Source organism: Nasonia vitripennis (genome assembly GCF_009193385.2).
Source record: "Nasonia vitripennis strain AsymCx chromosome 2 unlocalized genomic scaffold, Nvit_psr_1.1 chr2_random0005, whole genome shotgun sequence".
Lineage (NCBI taxonomy): Eukaryota > Metazoa > Arthropoda > Insecta > Hymenoptera > Pteromalidae > Nasonia > Nasonia vitripennis.
In genome coordinates this window covers 1,766,238-1,782,828 of record NW_022279612.1, presented here as the reverse complement: position 1 = coordinate 1,782,828, position 16,591 = coordinate 1,766,238, and positions in this window count along the sequence as shown.

Here is a 16,591-nt window from a genome sequence, read left to right as displayed (position 1 = left end):
CAGCCAGCTCACTGCGGAGGCTGCTAATTTCCGCAGCGCTGCTGCTGTTGTTGCTGTTGTTGTTGTTGTCCTGCTGCAATGCTGGGCTCCTCGATGAGAGATCTTGGACTTGTGCCTGCAACTCGGTGATGGTGGACTCAGCATTAAGTATGCGAGTCTTGAGTGCAGGCAGCTCATCGAGGGCCTTTAGGCGCTTCTCCAGCGGGCTAAGACGTTGCTCAATTCTCGAGATCCTCTCCGACACGATGTTTTGTGTTTGGATGGCTTCCGCATGAGCATTGCGGATGTCATCGAGAGCTTCACGAATGTCCTTCAATGCAGCTTCGATGGTTGGTGGTGAGCGAGCTGGTGAAGTACTTCGTGAAGTGTTGGCTGATGGTGGTGCCGATCTCGTCTTCTTCATCGAGAGAGAGTGAGAGAGAGAGAGAGAGAGAGAGAGAGAGAGAGAGAGAGAGAGAGAGAGAGAGAGAAGCAACCACTCACTGATCTAATCTGCAAACGTAATCGAAAACTTGTTTCGGTTCATCCACTGCTGCCCGTTCTTGAACTCTTTCTTTGATAGCAATATCAAACTGTGCCTTTATTAATAATAAAGGGTTACCAGCGTGATTGTGATCACCAGTAACAGCTATCTGCTGCTCCTGCAGATTGTGCAAGTTTTGCACATCAAATACGGCAGAACAATCAGTTCTATAGCGAGTTGCGCATCTAAATGCCAACCCTTCTCCTCTTCGATCCTGATAGTAGGTATACCCGTGGTGAATGTACCGAACGGTATTATTATGTTTTCCAGGTATACGAAACATTTTGGAACCTGTATTGATATAAAAAAATATTATATTAGAAAAGTATTGCAAACAAAGGGTTAAAACCAAGAATGAGACAGTAGAAGCAAGAGAAAGTCAACTGTGAAGCAGAGGAGTGAGAGAGACTGCGCCGAAAGAGAAGTTAGAAAGAGGCAAGAGAGAGGAGTGAGACTGGCGTACGAGAAGTACGCCTAAAAATTCAAGCACTTACCTAGGAAATCCACGTTCCAATGTCCGTCACTACACTTGGAAAATGAAAACACGTGTACTCCCTCCGGCTTTTTAGCTGAGTATCCGGTTTGTTCCCGATATTTAACGAAACACCACCTAAGACGGGGAAGACAGAAACGGGTTAGATAAACGAAAGAGACGGAAGAGAACCAAAGAGCGAAAATGGGAGAGGAGAAAGGCGAGAGAGATCTGAGATAAAGAGAACAAGCCGAAAGAGAGGATGCAGAGATGCGAGAGAGAGAGAGAGAGAGAAAATAGAAAGGATGTAAAGAGAGAGCAGAGCAGAGAGAGAGAGAGAGAGAGAGAGAGAGGTGATATACATGAAAGAGAGGAGAGAGAGATGAGAAATTTGAGAGACGTTGGCAAGAGAGAGGGAAAGAGAAGCGACAAATACCTGGAAAATCCACGTTCCGATGTTCGTCAGTACAGTTGAAAAATGCGAGCACGTATTCGCGTCCGGCTACTCGACCTTTCCCTTTTTATTTTTTGAACACCGCGTCACCTAAGAGGAGAAAGATGTAAACGGGTTAGAGATTCGAGACGGATGAGAGGAAGGTTAGAAGGAGCCAAGAGAGATATAGAGAGAGCGCTGTAAAAGAATAGGTAGAGAGAGCAAGACGTGAGAGACGAGAGAGAGGGAGAGACGGAAAAGGGAGGAGAAAGGAGAGGAGAAGGAGGAGAGGCGCGATAAACAACTCTATGATTTTTGGATACTTACCTGATCTTTGATTTTTGCTGCAGCTGGAAAAATTAACCTTCTGCAAGCCGCACTACAAATGAAAGTTGTTTTGCGTGGCTGGGAGTCTTTCAGTTCACTTTGACTGTAGTATTCCTGTCACTGCTCACGAAAAATGCAACTGATGAACGTTCCTGTGTACGGAGATGAACTTGAATATGAAATGAAAACATTCTGTTGCCCGTTGCTTAGCAACTTGTTCGAACATCGCGACTTTAGGAGAATTCGAAACTAGAAGCACCGCGTGTACAAAAATACAAATCTAGAGTAATAAAATTTTTACATGGGTGTAGAATTAAAAATATTAACAACACATCAACTGGCATAGTATAGAATGCTTAATTAATTTGTACCATTGTGGACAATAAAATGTGTAAAACTTTGGTATTTCTTTAAAACTTATTCTAATGTGTATAAACATAGGTGTAGAAAAAATGTTATTTTTCGTCTATATTAGGACGTGTAAAATATTTTTATGTTAGTGTAAAATAAATCATTACCAAACAAAAATAAAGTTGTGTATAATTGAATTGTGTATAATGATATGTGTTAAATACCAACCACTCGTAATTATTTTCTAAAAAATTTCAGTGCACAATATATTGTGTACAATTTAGAGGTATATTAAATATTGATTTCTTTATCGTGTAAATTTATACGTGTAGAACGATATCTAAATATTTATATTTTCCATGTGTGTTCAATCAAAAACACATTGCGCAGAATAAAAACTTCATAAACGTTTGTGTTATATTAAATCGTGTATAATTCTTATATGTATGAAACTGACCCTGCCCTATCCAGTCTCTTGGGGAAAGATAAACCGTTACATGGCGCTCGGACAGGTACCTGATTAAGAATATTTCGCCTAAAATTTTTTTTACGATAAATTAATGATAAATAAATACGATAAATATGATAAATCCGCAACGCCGGACGCTTATCCACCCCGACCGGAAATCCACCAGAAATACCACCAGGAGAAAACAAAGTTCTCGACCAGATACGCAAATGGAACTGTCACTTTGAGGGAAGAGACGTCTACTCTTTCTTAGAACGGGTCCGGGAACTACAGGCATCGTACGGATTTACCAGTAAACATCTACTGCAAGGAGCCCCTGAACTGCTGCGAGGAGAAACCCTGCAATGTCGGACCTGGTAGGAGCTCGAAATCAGGTTAAAAAATTTTTATATACCGAGCGGAGAACGACGGAACCTAACAAGACAAGTCACCGAAAGAATTCAAAAAATCCAACGAGAACATAAGGTCTTACTGCAACACATTGATGACCCTGATGAGAAGAAGGGGAGGATATACGTTGATAGAGCAACTCGACAATCTATATTACAATATGAAACCTGAGTCGCAATCGCGGGTTCGCAGGGAACAGATCACAGAAGTACCTCAGCTCATACAGCACATTGAAGAATACGAAGATTTTGCTACCAAACTGCACGAACAAGAACGAAAAACCGCCATCAATAGCGCTTCCACGAGTAAAAACACCACCGACTATTATAACAGAGCCGAATGCTGTTGGCGTTGCAAACAACGCGGCCATTCCCGCGCCGACTGCAAAAATGTAGCACGGAAGTTCTGTTCCGTATGTGGAAAGGACGGCGTCCTCACAAGAGACTGCCACGGATTCCCAGATCGGGAAACGCGCCAAGAGACGGCTCTACAGTAGCAGGAGACCGTCTCAAGACGGCCGATACCTCGTAAGCGTACAAATAAACCAAGATACGGTGCTGGCCTTGGATGACCCAGGGGCCGTGAGTTCGTTCATAACGCCAGAAACCGCCATGATCGGATAAAACAACGGTTGGCGGCATGGAAAGCAAAAGACGATCGCTACGCTGGCAGACGGCTCAACCACCGAGTTGACAGACTTTGTGGAGGTAAGGCGACAACCCTCAGCGCCACCTTCAGAAACAAATTTATTATCATGAAAGGGCTACACCATGAGATGCAATTTGGGATGGACGCCTTACACAAACTGAACATCTGCCTGATCATAGCGGGAAAGTAATTACAACCCAACAGGTCCAATACCTCGGTACTCTGAGTCAGTGACGTCGATATTTAGGAAATCTCGAAAGATTAACAAACACGATTGGACGAATTCATCCAATACGAAAAAGAGCTCTTTGAAAAGATACAGGGCTCCACACCACTCATCGAATACACAATAAAGGTAACCGATCAAATCAAATCAAACAACGCTACTGGCCATGCAACCCCACCATGCAACAAATAATCGACGAGGCTGTCGAAGAAATGTTGCAGGAAGATGTGATTGAGCCGTCCGACAGCGTCTGAAACTGCAACATAGTTCTCGCAAAGAAGAAGGATGGAAAGAGGCGTTTCTGCATCAACTTCCAGGGCATCAACAAAATCAGCATCAAAGATGCACACCCGCTACCGCAAGTTCACGCAAGACTAAACAAACTCCGGGGAGCAAAGTACTTAACCACGATCCACCTGAAAAATGGATACTGGCAAATACCGCTGTCAGAGAAAAGTACACCGCTTTTACCGTTCCCGGAAGAGGCTTAATGCAATTTAATGTTCTTCCATTCGGTTTACACTCGGCACAGCAGCATTGATGCAGCTGATGAACGCAGTCATCACACCAGATTTAGACATAAATGTGTTTTGTTACCTCGGCGACATAGTTATTGTTACAGGGGACTTTGAACAGCACCTGCAGCTGATTAGCGAAACCTTCCGCCAGTTACGGGATGCCAAGCTAAAGCCGAATTGGGAGAAAAGCCACTTTTGCAGAAAACAGCTGAAATATCTAGGTCATGTGGTCAACAAGGTGGGGCTCCACACGGACCCAGAGAAAGTAAAGGCATTCACCGATCTACAACCGCCAACGAACCTCAAGGAGTTACATCGGTTTTCAGAATTAATATCCTGGTACAGGAGGTTTATTCCGCAAGTGGCAAAGAAAACGGCCCCCCTTAACAGGCTCTTAAAGAAGAAAGTGAAATGGAAGTGGGGTCCTGACCAGCAAGAAGCATTCGAAAGGCTCAAAGAAGACCTAGTGCAAGCCCCAGTCCTAGCGTGCCCAGATTTCGCTAAGACATTTGTGTTACAAACCGATGCCAGTAGTGATTGCCTATGCCAGCCGATCATTAAACCAGGCCGAATGGAACTACTCAGCAACAGAAAAAGAATGTCTCGCCATAAAATGGGGAATTTGGAAGTTCCAAGAATATCTCGAGAGCTATCATTTTGTCGTCCTGACAGATCACCGTCTCTTAAATGGCTCGAGAAGATTGACAATCCGTCCGGTAGATTAGCACGATAGGCGATAGAATTAGCACAGTGGGATTACGAGGTCAAATACCGAAAAGGTAAGGATAACACCGTCGCAGATGCTCTATCTAGACAACCAGTAGCAGTATGCAACATCGATATCAAAACAAACTGCACATAGTACACAAAAAAATTGACTGCTGTCCGGCAGGATCCGAAGACCTATCCGGAGTACTGCATCAAGAATGGAGTATTACACCGCCATATCCTACACACATTGGATTTTAACGACACAGACAAAACCGAAGACTGGAAAATCTGCATACCCACCGAAAAACGAACCGAAGTATTAAGAGAATGCCATGACGATCTGACCGCAGGGCATTTGGGAGTGGACAAAATACTACAGCGACTAGCCCGAAGATACTACTGGCCAGGTATGTTACAGGATGGAGACAGATATGTGCGTAGCTGCGTAAATTGCCAAACTTATAAAGCTCAAAAACAGACAAAAGCGGGTACCATGCACGCAACCAACGTCGAACAGCCTTGGGAAATGGTCTCGATTGATCTTGTCGGACCACAACCACGGTCCTACAAAGGTAACATATGGCTACTAGTAATGCATGACAGATTTACTAAGTGGGTGGAGCTAGCAGCACTCAATAAAGCCGACAGCAGGGCTATAATCCGTCACGTCAAGGAAAAAGTCTTCCTCCGCCATGGTTGTCCCAACACGCTAGTCAGCGATAATGGTCGACAATTTGTCAGCAAAGAATTAGAAGAATTCCTGAAGGAAAACGGGGTAAACCACCGAAAAACCCCGCCGTGTAGTCCGCAATGCAAGCCGGTAGAATAGACCACCAACAGGGTGGTAAAAACAATGATCGCCCAATATGTAGGCAAACACCAGAAGAAATGGGATGACAATTTGTGCGAGCTAGAGTTCGCCTACAATACCGCTAGAAGCACAGCCACCGGCTATACTACGGCATATTTAAACACAGGGAGAGAGTTTAGAACGCCAGGTAGCCTTCACCAGAAAGTGGGATCGTAGCACACTACACCACTGTCCAGTAGAATTTAGCACATAAAGGATGCCATTAAATTAGCGAAGGCGCAAATGGCTCGTCAATTCGAAAAACAACAGAAGCATTGTAACCTCCGGCGACGGCAATGGAAACCGAATATCGGCGACAAAGTAGTCAGGAAATTGGTAACTTTGTCGAGTAAGGCCGACGCACGAAATGCCAAGCTAGCCCCAAAATACTCAAAACCGCTTACGGTTAAGAGACAAGTGTCGCCGGTTATATTTGATCTGCAGGACAACAGAGGGCGCTACGTGAAACATATTATGTGAAAGACCTCAAGCCCTTCAGCAACGCAGAACAGGAGCTATAAATGCGCTGACGACGAAAAACTACAGTCAGTCGTCGAACCAACGCCAAGAAGGATGAACAACCGGCTAGTCAGGAGCGCTCTCGTGAGAGCCACACCGATGTCGGTAGAGATATCGGTGTACGGACAAGAGTTTCTCGCCATTATCGACACCGGAGCGCGAATCTCCACCCTGAGCCTAGAGGCCGCGGAATATTGTCTGTAACATGGGGCTGAGGAAATAACAGCAGAGTCAGCAATCGAGCTTCGCTTCGCCGGCCATACCAGCAGCACCATCCAAAAGACTCTACTAGTCCAAACGAGAATAAAGGGCTTTGTAGTGACGAGTCCTTGGGCAGCAGTGGCAGAGCAACAACCACACTAGATCATCGGCATGAATGTCCTCGGGTCCGTTCATGCTCGAATTTTTATGAGCCCAGTCAACCGGGAGAAAAGGAACCAGAGACAAAGGCTCAACAGGCACCAGGCACAAAGACTACGATGGCGCACTACCGACGAAGGAATCGGGAGTAGCTCCGAAGAAGACGAAGAAGGTAGAAATTTCGTTTATAGAATAAAATTAGGATATTATATTTCAGTTTTAAGTTAGATTAAGGCGAGAATAGGCGAATTTGTAGAGTTTAAGACATATTCAGGGTAAACCGATAAGTTGCGACCTAACAAGCCGTTATTGTAGACTCAGCCGCAAAAATCACTAGGGTCTAGGAACTAGGCTAGGTCGACTCCTATGCACACGGACCTTAAGTCTGTGGACACAACCGCTATAGAAAAACCGAAAGCACCGCGCCGAGCACGATCAAAACAAATCAGCGAAGAAGCGGGAAATAGTTTTTATATGGAATTAAACGCACAGCGACGCGAATGAATTTTCAGTAAAATGGAAAACTTCGATATCGAAACGCTGGACAAAATCCTCGCGCTGTTGGAGGCCGACCTACCGGCGGACGCACTGGAGTATAGTCCGGGCGAGCCTTTATCGGCACCGGACTATACTCCATCACCAATCGCGCCGCATCCACAGCTGGCATTGACATCAAAGCCAATACAGGTGCCAGCAGGGGATAATCCGCGGCCAACAACATCAAAGCCGCGGATCATCAGCGATGTCATAGTGCCTCCTCTGCTGCACCTCAAACCGGCACCGAAGAAAAAGAGCACGAGGCCAAAGAGCACCGCACGCCGCGTCCCAACGAGGAAAACCGCCAGGACCCACAACACGAGACGATAGTGGCCAGAATTAATTTTACGACACAGCCATCGTCGCCAAAACATTCTCCGCCGCCGCCTGTGATGACAACACAACCTGTCGTCATGCCCTCGTGGATACCTCCACCACCACGCAACTCAACGGCCAGCCTCCCGCGTCGTTTGATACGGCTACCGGATGGGCATGACGTCATTGTGCCAATCGGCGTTAAAAAATAAGTCGTGCGGTACAATAGCGTTGAGTAGCTACTCCGCCTGGTGCCGACGACGGGCGAGGTCAGACATGTGGGCGAGGTCCGATGCACGGAAGTAAGTTTTATTTTTTTTAGATTTATTTTTTCTCGTCGCGCATGGTCGTTTTTTTTTCTATACGCGAATTTTCGTTTCGTGTGATTTCACGCTCCGAGGGGAGGGGGAGATGTGACGAGACGCGAGTCTCGCACATGTAAATACGTATGAAGGCGACCTAAATAGACGCGGCATGTGCAGCGAGCGCGCGCGCAACGAACAAAAGGCGAATCCGCACGACGCAGATTGACAGCGCGCGCGCAACATTCGCAAGACGAGTCCGCACAAGCGCGGCAGCCGGCGAGCGACTCAGCGGCGACGCGCCAGGCGGTGCGCCGCGAACGCATCTATACACATCCGCGCCGCGCACCTTTATAAGGCGGATCGCGCGGCGCAACGGGCAGTTCTACACGAGCTCCTCTATAAGTATACTCCAGGTAGTATCGTGCGCACACGTTACTACAAGGAAAAGCGAGAGATAGACATACGCCGACGAAATCGTCTCGTAAGCCCATGTGACGATTTGGTAGACGAACCAAAACCCGAAACTCCGAATTGCCATCGTAAGCACACGATGCAACTCGAAACATCCGAACGACACCGAGCCTCCGTGCTACCGCGCTCCGCCTACGTGTGCTCACGTAGGCGACACCCGGTGCCACCGTAAAATCCTAACCTACATTCCGACATATTGCTGCCTGCCTCTGCCACTGTAAGCCCACAGGGTTGAAGGAGTAACAATAGTTCTAATGGCGATTCGCTAGGTCGTGCGCTCACGTCCTGGTGAAACTAAGGTTAATTCCTAACCTCCAAAGCCAGCCTTACGCCGACATCTCACGACTCGCTTTATCTCTGTGTGCACACAGGATAAAGAGAAAAACAAGACGAGCGACGAAGATTTGTGAAGCCGTGCGCTCACGACCCACAAATCCGAGGAATAACCTCAAAACACCGTGACACTATCCCGACCATTCCTGTGCGCACACAGAGCGGTCGGAATTGTTGTTACACGACACATTCGGATCGGCGTAGCCGTGCGCACACGACTCCACCGTCCCGAATGAATACCTAACCTCGAAATCCGCCACCGAACCGATACACCGAAGCCGCGTCCGCCGAATCATTATTGTAACGAAATCGCGTATATATTCTTGTAATTTGTTAACCGCGTTAGTTTAACAAATTTTACTTGTAAAGGCGGAGTATTTTTAACAAGACGCATAATTGATTTCGTTTCAGCCGGGATTTAACAACTGATTCCAAATGCTATTGTTTAACTAGGAAATATATTTTATTATTGTTAAGAATATAAAAACAGACTCTTTTTTGCCCCTTTCCCTATCTAGATCCTGGAACCAACTGACTATCCAGTCTCTTGGGGAAAGATGAACCGTTACAATCTTATGTAAGAACTTGGGAAAGATATTACGTAATCTCTTATGCAAGATCTTGTATACGATCTTGAATCAATATTTCATAAAAATATTTTATTTTCTATCATCAACATAAGATCTTGTATAAGATCTTACGGAAGAATTTATGTTACTTCTTGGTTGAAAATCGCTGATAAGATCTTATGTACGATCTTGCGCAAGATCCTCGCCAAGATCTGATATAAGATCTTACGTAAGTTCTTATATAAGACCGAGTAAAATTTGTAATAGGGCATGCTTTATAGAAGAAATTCATATTCTTATGAAACAGATCAATTTTTCAGAATCGTCAATTGAATAATTTTAATAAAACTACTCAGTTTCATTCGAATACATTCATTGATCTGCTGCAGCAAAAAATAATGTTGAATTTAAGTTAATAGCGATTAGAAAATAATAATCAATGGGACCTTTTTCGCAATAGCATTATTCCAACTAAGAAAACAGACTTAACTATTCCTGATAAATGCTGCACTATGGGATAATACTTATTTAACATGGTGGGTCAGTATTTATTTGTTTCTGTTCCTTTTTGCGTGTAACAGGCCTAATCTTCCATCTGTCTAGCAGCTACGGCTATGCCGGAGCCGGAATGGCAGTACGACACAGCAACATACGACAGTCCCGCCATCTACGACACGTTGTATGATACTTATGACAGTTTATATCGCGTTGTTGCGGCCTATAGTTTTGGACTTCTTGAACGACGACAGGGTCACTGTGTGCTCTCCCTAAAAATAACCAATTAAACCCGATAAAAAAAACTAATCGGTTTAAATAAGTTTTTGTGATCTGGAATTTCCGAATATAAACCTATTAACACAGTTATAACCGATTTGTACAAATTAGGAAAAATTTTTAACGATGTTTTAATCGGTTAAAATCGGTTATAATAGTGTTAATCGGATTATATTAGGAAATCCCGGATCACAAAAACATATTAAATCCGATTGTTATTTCTTTTAATCGGTCTAAATCGTTTCTAATTGTGTAAATGTTGTGGTCTAGTATGCTATAGTTCATTAATCGGTTTCAATAGATTATAATCCCACGTATATCTTATTATTAATTGGTTAGTGTAGTAACTTGAACGGCCTTATATACTGACCATCATAGATTCTTGGTGCTTGCGAGTGAGAAATATCGGACGACCCCTGGCGGCGTGTCCGCAACAGTCACTTGGTTCGCCTTATACATGTCTATTTTGGATAGAAATAAAAAACCGATAACTGATGAACGCAAAGTAATGTTTCCCAAAGTAGTTTATCTGCCCTTTAAATGAAGTGATGCTCTAAGTGGTCGATAATCGAATCCAGATAGTGCGCATTTATAAGATGTCAGTTGAATACCAATTTGAACCAAGTCCGATTATAACCGATTATCATAGACACAGTGACAAGTGTGCTCTTTGCTTGCGCGTAAATTGTTCGGGTTAAGCCCTGCCAAGCTTTGGGGCTGACGGGCAAGGGGCTCACGTATCGCAAGAGTCGTCAAGCTGGCGACGAGGATCGGCCTCGGCTAACTCAGCGTCTCCGCTTTAGCGGACCGCGGAGAGTGGCGGGATCCTTCTCTGCTTGGCTTGGCTGAAATAGAAGTTAGAAGCAGGGATTGCATGCAGAATGAAAACTCTTATCCGATATCAGTTAATTTTTCGAGCTGGTTTCGCCTGTTATAACTTCTATTTATCGAATTTAACAAACGGAATTTCTTCCGCCCGTCGCTCGGTCCGGGTAATGTATGCTCGCGTGTGTATCGTGAATACGAGACGCTCGCCGAGGTCATGTGCTGCTAGTGGCACTGTTACTATACGCGATACTAAACTAAACTAGCTACAGCGTTCAAGCGCATCGTTTGCGCCATGCGCTTTTCGCGAGAGTAAATACGTTGTCGATCTTCGTTGCGTCGCTCGGTGTCGGCTGCACGCTGCTCCAGGAACTCGTTGAGCTGGTTGTGCCCTGACTCTTCTCGCCCTCACGCTGCCCAGGAGATTTTGCCCGTGGTTGCGCCTCATCCCTCAATCGGGCTGGTAGCCGCCCTGACAGATCGGGATGTCCCGGGAACGCCGTATTGATGTCCCGCACCGTACGCTGCTCGCATCGTCGAGTGCGCCAGGCACCTCTGGCTGCTGTCGCGGCTATCGGAAGAGTCGCGAGGCTCGCCTTCGCTGCCTTGTGTTTCGGCTCCACTCTCCTAGCCCTTTGAGATGTGCTGTTGCCTCTCACGTTCAGCGAATGGCGCCGTTTCGGGTATAGTGTTGGCTCATGTGTCGCACTATACCTTCTCTCGCTTACCTGTCCCTATGCTATGCTTCGCGGGCGACTTCGCCTCGTCATGCGTCTCGTAGAGCACGTGTCGTATGGTGTGTTTGTCTACGTAAGCGTCGTTTACGCGCTTATGTGTACTGTGTGCATGCCGCTTTCAGCGTGTGCGTGTGTACTGTTACAACACAAACGCTAATCCTTCAAAACACGATAACATTTGCACCACGAAAAGAACTGATTAATCACGATCTCACAGTATTGGTTGAATACTGATTGGGACCGATTACGATTAAAACCGATTATTACCAACCTTAACTCTAATCCTTCAAACACGATAACATTTGCACCACTATAAGAACCGATTAATCCCGATCACACGTATTGGTTAAATACTAGTCCGATTCTGATTACGACCGATTATTACGGTATAAGGTTCAAATTACACAAAAAAAAATCAACAGTTAAAACAGATTTTTTCCAGCTAAAAGAAATCGGGGTTTTACGTATTCGGACCGACTTACAATTAAAAACGATTAAAACCAATTAACTAATAATCGTACTGCTCGATTATCTCAATTAAAACCGATTAGAACCGATTAAAATGGAATCGGCATTAATCGAGTCTAATTGGTCATTTTTAGCATGGCTCTCTCTCTTAAATAGATGCGTTCTAATCTAAATAGTTCCTAATTCTGTTACTAAGGTTAAATAAGATTTATAATTATGGAGCAAATTATGTTATTCTGTGCGTTAAAAGTATAAGCTGATGTATTTTAGAAAATTAATAATTTTCAGATTTTTCGTAAAAGCCATGGAGTCATGCTAGTAAATTGTGTAAGGAGTGAAGTTGCATATATATATATACTAGTGGGGCTCCGCCCCCCTGCTCGCTTCGCTCGCCAACCCCCTATTGTAGTTTCTGTGTGATTTTATCTTCAAAATTTTATTTTCATGAACTGATAATTATGTTCTGGATGGTTGAAAATGATCGATCTTAATTGATTCTATTGATTCTAATTGATAAAAATTAATCAATAATAATCATTTTGTTTACAAATGCATGAAGTTTAGAACATAATTCATTTTTGCCAATAACCATAATTTTATATAATTTGATCATGTCATGAAATTATATGAAATTATTGGTAATTTTTATACAATAAAATAAAAAAAAACAAAAAAAAATCAACGCGCCTAAAGTACATTGTATTATGACTAATAAAATGTACTTTTGACAGTACCCCTTGGGTGGTGTGGAAAACTGTCTCTTTATTCTGTCTCTCTAGTTCTGTCTGACTACTCATATTACCTGAAAATTCATCGAGGTCTTTGATCTCGCTTATCTTGTCCATTTTGTTGTTTATTCAATCAGTGAATCATCTATAATGATTATACTTTCTGATGGTTCTTTGAGTTCTTTGAACTCAATTATTCCCTAACTTATTTACACGTTATTAATAATTAACTTTAATCTTATAACTTAAATAAAATTAGAGGTAGATCTTCAATATCTGGTTCTCTTGGAACTGATACTTCTTACCTTAACCTAAACCTTAATTCTATTTAATATTATCCAATTTAAATCTATTTAATCATAATATGTTATAAATTTGTATTTAATTGGACTGTTAATGCGGCCTTATTTTACTACGCAATAGCGTTGTGAAAGTATGACGGTCTCAAGCCCGATAACGCAGAGAGCAGTCATGTTATTTGGTGGGGGGGCCAGGCGGGGGGTGGTGGGGGGGGGGATGGGGGGGGGGGTTTGAGATTTTCGAAAATAACAGAAAAATGAAAGAATTTTACGTGTTTTGGTGGGGGGGCCAAGGTGGGGGGGTGGTGGAGGGGTGGTGGGGGGTGGTGGGGGGTAGTGGGGGTGGTGGAGGGGTGGTGGGGGGGAGTCTTGCCAAAATGACTATATAATATAGGAAGATATATATATATATATATATATAGTGAGTTTGAGTGAAAAAAGTTGATTTAAGCAAGTATGACATGTAATATAAGGTTTTTTTTTTAATTTAGGCTAGGCGAAGTGTAGAATATAGTACATTCAATATATATAGTGTTTTGAAAATTTAGGCCTTGTGTAGAATATTATATATTCTACACAACGCCTAGACTATATAAAAATATAAAAGTAATAAAAAATATAAAAGTATGCGCATATATACATGGTGATAAGTATGATAATATACAGTTACAGTGCAAGTGTTTAATACAGTTAGAGGGAAAACAATTCATATTTTCTTAAGATTTAAGATTATGCAGAGGGATAAAATATCAAATATACGTATATATAGGTATACATATGCTCAGTGATGGCGAAGAATATAGTATATTGAACATATATAGTCATTCTATAAGTATTTTATAGAAGCAAGTATGAAAAGTTTAGTTTTTCAAAAATTTAATATGGGAACCTTACTGAAAAAGCTTCAGAGAAAATCAGATGATTTCCAGGTGATTTTCAAGAGAAAAGCGTGCTAATTTCGTATTTGATTAGCAGATGATTTTCAGGTGAAAAAAAAATTATGTTTTGGATTTATATTTGCTGTAATTTATTAAACTTTCTAAACATTATTATTATTATTATTATTTTTATTATAATGAATTAAAATGCTAGATTATTCGCGTTTGTTATTTCGAAATAATTATTCAAAAATACTGTGAATAATTAGTGATAAATTTTATCATTGGCAAAGATTAATAGAATCTTTTTGAATCTTATTTATATTACAATATATATATATATATATATATATATATATATATATATATATATATATATATATATATATATATATATATATATATATATATTTAAATTGTAAATTGCTGATTTTAATAACTTTTCAATAAGTGTACAATATTAATACAAATTTCAATTAATAGAGAGAGAAAACCAGTATCAGGAAGTTTATTTGTGGTTAGGAGTACTAAATAAGTATTTGGTAAATTTGTTTTTTTTTTATTACAAAATATATTTCATCTATATTCAATGCTCTTTTGATATTAGTAACGTAACATATTTGGTAATGGCAGGATGTATATATTTCGAAGAACTTTCATGAAAATTCAAATACTTTTAATATTCGTAGTATCTATAACGGTAGGATTCTCTTCCCTATTGATAAATCTCAAGTGAGATCTCACATGAGATATCACATGCGATTTCACCTGAGATCTCATGACAAAATTGACTCTGACCAAGTGCGTGAATTAACTAAGTCCCACAGCTGAAAAAATTCTAAGTTCCGTGGGAAAAAATCTACTTATAGAACCGAGAATCAACGCAAAATTATTCACATGAATAATTTTGCGTTGATTCTCATGTGATATTAGTACAATAATTTCTTTGATTTTACTTTGATTACTCCGTGGTATTTGGTGTCTAGGTAAATGAATCATACGTGGACGCCGTCTTGGTGTACAGGGTGGCCGATGACAAGGTCTAGGTAGTTCGCACTTGGTTTTGGTGTCTAGGTGTAAAAATCATTCGAGGGTAGTGTATCAGAACAATCAGTGATTTCATCTTTGTGATAAAAATGTTACAATAAAACCATGGTCAAAAGGCGCTAAAGATGCTTATATTTTATTTTTAGGAAAAATATGAAATATCTAAAAAAACTTACTAGAAAATACTCAATGAATAGGACAATTAGATGTGTGTGAGATGGAATGTGCAATGGAATGTGATGTGATGAGGGCGAGATGGGAAGATGCGAGCTGTATGTGGAGAGTGAGAGAGTGTCGACTAGGACTCGATGTTGTCCTGAGCCAAGAAGTGGCGTTTGGCCAATGTTTTAAAAAGTGTGACAGAGTTTGTGTTCTGCAGATGAGATGGTAGAGCGTTTCAGAGATATGAGGCGCTGACATGAAATGACTTCCGCAGCGTCTCTGTGGCGAAGGGAGGTATGTCCAGGGGGGTCACCTCCCCCCTCACAGGGCGGAGTGCAACATGGAAGTCGAAAAAGGCCATGATATAGGCTGGAGTGGCAGCGTTAAAGAGCTTCCTTAAGAAGCAGGCCATGAAGTATTTTCGACGTCCAGCGGTGGTGAGCCATTGCAAGTCACGCCTGTCGGGGGAGATGTGCTCGTCCCTTCTTACACCATAGATGTAACGGATTCCCATGTTTACCAGTCTCTGTAGTTTGGTGTCTAGTTCTTGAGTCAGGTCGCAGTACACTATGAACAGTAGTCAATGATAGGGAATAATAATGCTTGCACAAGGTGCTTGCGCAGTCGTTAATCAGTGCTCTTTCTAAAAAAATTGAGTCTGTACAGTAGTGAATGGGCACGTTTACATAATTGTGTGACGTGTTCTTTCCAGGTTAACTTAGAGTCGAGCACCAACCCTAGACTGCGAAGAGAGAGAGAGAGAGAGAGAGAGAGAGAGAGAGAGAGAGAGAGAGAGAGAGAGAGAGAGAGAGAGAGAGAGAGAGAGTAATAGGTGCGCTGCGCGCCGACACTTACAGAATATGAGGTGCGCCGTCAGTTTCTGCTGCGTCGCTCGAAGTCGGCCGCGCGCTGCTCCGGGAATCCGTCGAGCTGGTCGTGCCCTGTTTCTTCTCGCCCTCACGTGCCCAGGAGATCCTGCCTGTGACTGTGCCTCTCTCTCCGATCGTGCTGATGCTCGCCCTGGCTGATCGGGATCGCCGTGCTGAAATCCCGCTCCGTCCGCTACTCGCCTCGTCGAGAGCGCCGGGCACTTCTTGCTGTTATCGCAGCTATCGGAAGAGTGACCAGGCTCGGTTTCGCTGCCTGGTATTTCGGCTTCCCTCTCTTGGCCCTTCGGCATCAACTAATGTTTGTTTCTCGGCGACTAGGCACCGTTTCGGGTATAGCGCTGGCTCTCGTGTCGCGCTATACTTTCTCTCTCTATCTCTCTCTCGCACCTACCTTGCTTGTCCTATGCTTATGCTTCGCGGGCGACTCCTGTCGCCTCGGCATGCGTCTCGTAGGCG